The sequence below is a fragment of the Oncorhynchus mykiss genome, chromosome 14 (assembly GCF_013265735.2).
Source record: "Oncorhynchus mykiss isolate Arlee chromosome 14, USDA_OmykA_1.1, whole genome shotgun sequence".
Classification (NCBI taxonomy): domain Eukaryota; kingdom Metazoa; phylum Chordata; class Actinopteri; order Salmoniformes; family Salmonidae; genus Oncorhynchus; species Oncorhynchus mykiss.
Window position 1 is genome coordinate 20,705,267 of NC_048578.1, and position 7,304 is coordinate 20,712,570.

The 7,304-nt window shown below is 42.4% G+C and overlaps 1 non-coding gene across 1 annotated transcript; it reads right to left on the reverse strand.

The window, feature by feature from the left end:
* Positions 1–2,278: 2,278 nt before the first annotated feature.
* trnaa-ugc lies at positions 2,279–2,353 on the reverse strand. The gene has a single exon. It is a non-coding gene; the product is annotated as a tRNA-Ala (tRNA).
* Between the last annotated feature and the right edge of the window lie 4,951 nt (positions 2,354–7,304).

Consider the following 7,304-nt stretch of genomic DNA (forward strand, 5'->3'; position numbering starts at 1 on the left):
TCTACAGGCGAAACCAAGATGATGCATCACCCAGGAATTAGCAGAATTTCTGAAGCTCTGTTTTCCATTCTCTCCTTATATGGCTGTGATTGCGCAAGGAATGAGCCTACACTTTCTGTCGTTCGCCCAAGGTCTTAGCAGCATTGTGACGTATTTGTAGGCATATCATTGGAAGATTGGCCATAAGAGACTACATTTTCCAGAGGTCCGCCCGGTGTCCTTTGTCTAAATTTGTGCGTAATCTTCAGGTGCAGGCATTTTCTCCTGGGATTCAGGAGAGAAAGCATGTTTCCAAGAACGATGTATCAATGAAGAGATATGTGAAAAACACCTTGAGGATTGATTCTAAACAACGTTTGCCATGTTTTCAGTCGATATTATGGAGTTAATTTGGAAAAAAGTTTGCGTTTTGAGGACTGGATTTATGGATTTTTTTTGGTAGCCAAATGTGATGTATAAAACGGAGCTATTTCTAATACACAAGGAATCTTTTTGGAAAAACTGAGCATCTGCTATCTAACTGAGAGTATCCTCATTGAAAACATCAGAAGTTCTTCAAAGGTAAATTATTTTATTTGAAGGCTTTTATGTTTTTGTTAATGTTGCGTGCTGGATGCTAACGCTAATGCTAACGCTAAATGCTAACGCGAAATGCTAACTCTAGCTAGCTACTTTTACACAAATGATTGTTTTCCTATGGTTGAGAAGCATATTTTGAAAATCTGAGATGACAGTGTTGTTTACAAAAGGCTAAGCTTGAGAGATGGCATATTTATTTCATTTCATTTGCGATTTTCATAAATAGTTAACGTTGTGTTATGCTAATGAGCTTGCTGATAGATTTACACAATCCTGGATACAGGGGTTTTTTCATAGCTAAACGTGACGCAGAAAACGGAGCGATTTGTCCTAAACAAATAATCTTTCAGGAAAAACTGAACATTTGCTATCTGAGAGTCTCCTCAATGAAAACATCTGAAGTTCTTCAAAGGTAAATTATTTTTTTGAATGCTTTTCTGTTTTTTTGTGTAAATGTTGCCAGCTGAATGCTAATGCTAAATGCTACGTTAGCCATCAATACTGTTACACAAATGATTGTTTTGCAATGGTTGAGAAGCATATTTTGAAAATCTGAGATGACAGTGTTGTTAACAAAAGGCTAAGCTTGAGAGCTAGCATATTTATTTCATTTCATTTGCGATTTTCATGAATAGTTAACGTTGCGTTATGGTAATGAGCTTGAGTCTGTATTCACGAACCCGGATCCGGGATGGGGAGATCAGAAAGGTTAAGCATACTTTTAAATGATATTATGTGAGCTCAAATAAAGACGAAAAACATTTAAAATATCTAAAAGCCTTTTCCTCCCACTCCTCTTTCTATTCTGGTTAGAGACAGTTTGGGCAGCTCTGTGAAGGGAGTAGTACACAGTGTTGTATGAGATTTTCAGTTTCTTGGCAATTTCTCACATGAAATAATCTTCATTTCTCAGAACAAGAATAGACTAACGAGTTTCAGAAGAAAGTTCTTTGTTTCTGGCCATTTTGAGCCTGTAATCGAATCCACAAATGCTGATGCTCCAGATACTCAACTAGTCTAAAGAAGGCCAGTTTTATTGCTTCTTTAATCCGTACGACAGTTTATCTGTGCTAACGTAATTGCAAAATGGTTTTCTAATGATCAATTAGCCTTTTAAAATTATAAACTTGCATTAGCTAACACAACGTGCCATTGGAACACAGGAGTGATGTTTGCTGATAATGGGCCTCTGTACGCCTATGTGTAGATATTCCATTATAAATCAGTCGTTTCCAGCTACAATCGTCATTTACAACATTAACAATGTCTACACTGTATTTCTAATCAATTTGATGTTATTTTAATTGACCCCCCAAAAAATTGTCTTTCAAAAACAAGGACATTTCTAAGTGACTCCGAACTTTTGAACAATACTGTATAGCATCAGTAATACAGGGTTAATATAGAGTATATCATCAGTTTAAAACTTGAGAGAAGGGTGTTGCAGGATGCTACTGCTGCTGCCTCAACCCATAGACAGCCTACCACCCCTCTGCCCAGCAGATAACGCTGCCTGCTCCATCCTCTTCCAAAAGCCTAGCTTTGGCATTTTGTTTTATTGAATAAGTTCCCAAGGAGGAACGACAGCAGTGCTCATCGATGGGAGCCAAAACCAGCAGGGCTCTCCAAACGAGGCGGCTTACATTTTAGTCGTTTCCAAACGAGAGCAACTTACAGTGAGTGCATTCATTTTCATACGGGTCCCCTGTGGGAATCAAACCCACAACCCTGGCATTGCAAGTGCCATGCTCTACCAACTGAGCTATATGGGAACTTATAGATAGAAGCAGAGAGACAGAAATCTCGCCTCCTTGTCTCTCTGGTTGACATCTCATCTTTCGTCTAAATCGCAGCCTTGATGTGTGCAGGCTGGCTCCACTCGGCTCAGAGAGGTTTTATTGGCCTCTAATAGGTATGTCATTTGAAAAGTGACAAATCGGACAGTTATAATTGGAGGGGGGCTCGGCTCTTTATTAGAGCCGTTGGTCGTCGGTTTCCGTTTTCCCTCTAATGAAGGAAGATAAGAAAGTGATGGTGGAGCTGGGGTCTTTTTTTAAATATATACCCGGTTTGCGGAGACTTTACACGAGCCGCCGTGTCAAAACATCTTTGTTCTACCATGAAGGGATTCTGGGGGTTTCGGGCGACATGGTGTTCTTGGGAACCAAGGCCCGTCTTCCTGGGGATAAAGTCTCTTCATTTCCACCCCCTTTCCTTCCATCCCTAGATACTCCTCATGGTCTACATGTATTACACTGATAGTGCATGGAAATGCCTCTGCCTGACATTTGATTCTAAAACTACCAACATCTAAACATGTTGACAGAAGCTATGAAAGCTATGAAAATAATAAGAGTTTCAGTTTTGCCTTAAAAGACCTTTCAAAGATGGTGAAATGAAATGAAATAGAGGATAGAAGACTAGCTTCTTTTCAGCGTCATGAATCACGTATGATGATAAAAGATTTAAGTCCTACAAATCTACGGCTTGAGATGATTCTGCTCCTCTTAGAGAGCTTAGGATCACCATAACTCACGGTGGCAGAGCCCCGTGTTATGACAGTGGTGAAATATCCATCATTTGGTTTTACAACCACTTTTTGTCACCAGGGTGCAAAATTTGCATATAAAATATAGATGTTTCATCATGTTCTTCATGCATTCTATTTAATCTACTTATCACAATATATTGTTTAAGTCGGTTTAAATATCTAGAATCATTCCACTCATACTTACACTGACCAAAAATCAACCGTTCCACAATGTTGTGTTGACAACAGTATCACAGTAGAGTACATCTGCAATGCAGGGGGCTCCATTGTGTGTCCTCTATTTCACATGTCACTGCCTCACACCTCTCCCTTCACTCTTGCTCTGAGCATCTGTCAGGGAAGGTGTACAACAAGGAACAGACCATGTGCCAGGACAGGGGGATCTGGGGGGTGGGAAGGATGGACAGATTAGTTAAGGGGATCTGGGGGTGATGAACAGATTAGTCAGGGGGATCTGGGGGTGATGGACATATTAATGGTGGCCCTTGTCAAAGAGGTGGGGCTTTATAAGAGACTGAAAGATAGCTAAAGGGAGGGAGTTCCAGAACCTAGGAGCAACCCTGGAGAAGGCCCTGTCGCCATAGCTCTGGATCTACGGCCTGGGGATGATGCTGGGTTGGTGGGGGAGAAGAGGGTCTGAGAGGTAAAGGGGGGGGGGGGGGGTGGCATGGCAAGGTGGTGAATGGCTTAGTAGGTCAGAAGAAAGATCTTGTAATCAATACATTGGGCGACAGAGAGCCAGTGGAGTTCATTGAGGACAGGGGCGATGTGGCTGCCAGGACAACCGCCCTGTAGCACTCACGCCTGTAGCCATTAAGTGTTTTGAAAGGCTGGTCATGGCTCACATCAACACCATCATCCCAGTCACCCTGGACCCACTCCAATTTGCATACTGCCCCAACAGATCCACACTACATACTGCCCTTTCCCACCTATGTGGGAATGCTGTTCATTGACTAAAGCTCAGCATTCAACACCATAGTGCCCACAAAGCTCATCACTAGGCTAAGGACCCTGGGACTGAACACCTCCCTCTGCAACTGGATAGTGGAGTTCCTGACGGGCCGCCCCCAGGTGGTAAGGGTAGGCAACAACACATCTACCATGCTGATCCTCAACACCGGTTCCCCTCTGGGGTGCGTGCTCAGTCCCCTCCTGTACTCCCTGTTCACCCACGACTGCATAGCCAAGCACGACTTCGACACCATCATTAAGTTTGCTGATGACACAACAGTGTTGGCCTGATCACCGACAACGATGAGATAGCCTATAGGGAGGTGGTCAACGACCTGGCAGTGTGGTGCCAGGCCAACAACCTTTCCCTCAATGTGAGCAAGACAAAGGAGATGATCATGGACAACAGGAAAATGAGGGCCGAACAGGCCCCCATCTACATCGACGGAGCTGAAGTGGAGTGGGTCGAGAGTTTCAAGTTCCTTGGTGTCCACATCACCAACAAACTATCATGGTCCACACACTAAGACAGTCGTGAAGAGGGCATGACACCTTTTCCCCCTCAGGAGACTGAATAGATTTGGCATGAGATCCCAGATCCTCAAAAAGTTCAACAGCTGCACCATCGAGAGCATCCTGACCAGTTGCATTACCGCCTGGTATGGCAACTGCTCTGCATCTGACCGTAAGGCGCTACAGAGGGTAGTGCGTATGGCCCAATACATCACTGGGGCCATGCTTCCTGCCATCCAGGACCTATATACCAGACGGTGTCAGAGGAAGGCCCCAAAAAATAGTCAAAGACTCCAGTCACCCAAGTCATAGACTGTTCTCTCTGCTACTGCTCGGCAAGCGGTACCGGAGTGCCAAGTCTAGGTCCAAAAGGTTCCTTAAACCTCTTAGAGCTCTAGGGGCGCTATTTCATTTTTGGATAAAAAACTTTCCCGTTTTAAGCGCGATATTTTGTCACGAAAAGATGCTCGACTATGCATATTCTTGACAGTTTTGGAAAGAAAACACTCTGAAGTTTCAGAATCTGCAAAGATTTTGTCTGTAAGTGCCCCAGAACTCATTCTACAGGCGAAACCAAGATGATGCATCACCCAGGAATTAGCAGAATTTCTGAAGCTCTGTTTTCCATTCTCTCCTTATATGGCTGTGATTGCGCAAGGAATGAGCCTACACTTTCTGTCGTTCGCCCAAGGTCTAAGCAGCATTGTGACGTATTTGTAGGCATATCATTGGAAGATTGGCCATAAGAGACTACATTTTCCAGAGGTCCGCCCGGTGTCCTTTGTCTAAATTTGTGCGTAATCTTCAGGTGCGGTCATTTTCTCCTGGGATTCAGGAGAGAAAGCATGTGTCCAAGAACGATGTATCAATGAAGAGATATGTGAAGAACACCTTGAGGATTGATTCTAAACAACGTTTGCCATGTTTTCAGTCGATATTATGGAGTTAATTTGGAAAAAAGTTTGCGTTTTGAGGACTGAATTTATGGATTTTTTTTGGTAGCCAAATGTGATGTATAAAACGGAGCTATTTCTAATACACAAGGAATCTTTTTGGAAAAACTGAGCATCTGCTATCTAACTGAGAGTATCCTCATTGAAAACATCAGAAGTTCTTCAAAGGTAAATGATTTTATTTGAAGGCTTTTATGTTTTTGTTAATGTTGCGTGCTGGATGCTAACGCTAATGCTAACGCGAAATGCTAACGCGAAATGCTAACTCTAGCTAGCTACTTTTACACAAATGATTGTTTTCCTATGGTTGAGAAGCATATTTTGAAAATCTGAGATGACAGTGTTGTTTACAAAAGGCTAAGCTTGAGAGATGGCATATTTATTTCATTTCATTTGCGATTTTCATAAATAGTTAACGTTGTGTTATGCTAATGAGCTTGCTGATAGATTTACACAATCCTGGATACAGGGGTTTTTTCATAGCTAAACGTGACGCAGAAAACGGAGCGATTTGTCCTAAACAAATAATCTTTCAGGAAAAACTGAACATTTGCTATCTGAGAGTCTCCTCATTGAAAACATCTGAAGTTCTTCAAAGGTAAATGATTTTTTTGAATGCTTTTCTGTTTTTTTGTGTAAATGTTGCCAGCTGAATGCTAATGCTAAATGCTACGTTAGCCATCAATACTGTTACACAAATGCTTGTTTTGCAATGGTTGAGAAGCATATTTTGAAAATCTGAGATGACAGTGTTGTTAACAAAAGGCTAAGCTTGAGAGATGGCATATTTATTTCATTTCATTTGCGATTTTCATGAATAGTTAACGTTGCGTTATGGTAATGAGCTTGAGTCTGTATTCACGAACCCGGATCCGGGATGGGGAGATCAGAAAGGTTAACAGCTTCTACCCCCAAACAATATGACTGCTGAACAATTAATCAAATGGCCACCCGGACTCTTTACATTGCCCCACTCCCTTTATTTTTACACTGCTGCTACTCACTGTTTATCATCTATGCACAGTCACTGCACCCCTACCTACAGTACATGTACAAATTACCTCGACTAACCTGTACCTCCGCACATTTACTCAGTACCGGTGCCCCCTGTATATAGCCTCGTTATTGTTATGTAATTCTACTGTGTTACTTTTCATTTTTCATTTATTTTAGTAAATATTTTCTACACTTTATTTATTGAACTGCACTGTTGGTTAAGGGCTTGTAAGTAAGCATTTCACGGTAAGGTTGTATTCGGCGCATGTGACAAATACAACTTGACTAGATTTGACTCCACACTGCCCTTTCCCGCTTGGACAAAAGGAACACCTACGTGATAATAACTGTTTCTTGACTACAGCTCAGCATTCAACACCATAATGCCCTCCAAGCTCATCACTAAGCTAAGGACCCTGGGACTGAACACCTCCCTCTGTAACTGGATCGTAGGCTTTCTGACGGGCCGCCCCCAGGTGGTGAGGGTAGGCAACTACACATCCGCCACACTGACCCTCAACACAGGGGCCCCTCAGGGGTTAGAAGTACTTGCTAACTAGCTTTTAGCACAATGACTCCAGCCACCCAAGTCATAGACTGTTCTCTCTGCTACAGCACGGCAAGCGGTACCGATGCACCAAGTCTGGAACCAAAAGGGCCCTGAAAAGTTCCTACTACCAAACCATAAGACTACTAAATAATTAGCTAAATAGTTTTTAAAAAGTCTGGGTAGCTATTTGGCTAATTGACCCTTTTTA